General features: G+C 32.1%; 1 non-coding gene across 1 annotated transcript; it reads right to left on the reverse strand.

Moving 5' to 3' along the window:
• Positions 1-771: 771 nt before the first annotated feature.
• Positions 772-878, reverse strand: LOC120368279 (U6 spliceosomal RNA). Its single transcript, XR_005582465.1, has one exon. It is a non-coding gene; the product is annotated as a U6 spliceosomal RNA (small nuclear RNA).
• Between the last annotated feature and the right edge of the window lie 200 nt (positions 879-1,078).

Below are 1,078 nucleotides of genomic sequence, written 5' to 3' on the forward strand. Positions count from 1 at the left end.
AAATTGTCATGGTGCTGGTGAATTATAATGAGTGTTGTCTTCTTGATGGTGGCTGGGTTCAGCTGGCTTCTTTACCACATCCTGTTTTATCAGTGGGGTTTCTGTGACCTGTGTCTTGAGAAACAAGTCCTGCTGAATGCCTGTCTCACAGTGAACCCCAATGTTAAGAATGAACATCAACTTATCCACTTACCAATTTACCTTTGTTCTAACTTTTCCTTGCCTCAATTTCCTCACCAAATTATTATGAAGATTAAATAAATTTGTTCCTGTAAAGTACTTTATATAGTACCTCTGTACTGTACCTATCTGTAATAAGTTAATAACACTTTAATACTTTTTAGTCTGAATCTAACAGCTTTCTCTCAGAATCCTAAGGGAGTATTATTAAAGTTATGCTCTACTTCTACAAAATAGGCTAATTCTACATTTATGCTGGGAATTATGCTAATCCACATCTACTTTCGAAATGTTAGAAATGTTGCCTGGATATATTATGTGAAGATTTTGAGACAGGTTCCTAGAAGTGGAATTGTTGATATTCATATTTTATTTTATTTTTTATTGCATTTTAGGTGACATTCATATTTTAAATGTTGATATTGTCAAATTGCCTTTTATATCAGCAGTAGTTGAAAGTGCTTATTTTTCCACATCTTAACGAATAATAAATATTAACAATTTATTAGATTTTTGCCAGTTTAATGAGGAGAAAAACATCATTTTAAGTTTATATTACTCTGATTACCAGTGAGATCAGATATCTCTCTAAAAAATATGGAATGTCTTATGAATTTACATGCCATCCTTTTGCAGGCGCCATGGTAATCTTCTCTGTATCATTCTAATTTTAATATATATGCTACCAAGGTGAACACAATCAATAATCTTTAAAAATGTCTTTGTTTCCCAAAGCTTCCTAAAGTTAAGTGAACTAAAAGGCATTACAGTTTTTATTTTTCTGACAATACATTGGATTTAAGTGCCTATGATTTTTAAGCCAATTAATCAACGCACTTTCATATCACACGTACAACACATATAAATACGTGGCAGAAGAGGATCCAATCCTTGAAGG

This window comes from Saimiri boliviensis, chromosome 5 (genome assembly GCF_048565385.1).
Source record: "Saimiri boliviensis isolate mSaiBol1 chromosome 5, mSaiBol1.pri, whole genome shotgun sequence".
Classification (NCBI taxonomy): Eukaryota; Metazoa; Chordata; class Mammalia; order Primates; family Cebidae; genus Saimiri; species Saimiri boliviensis.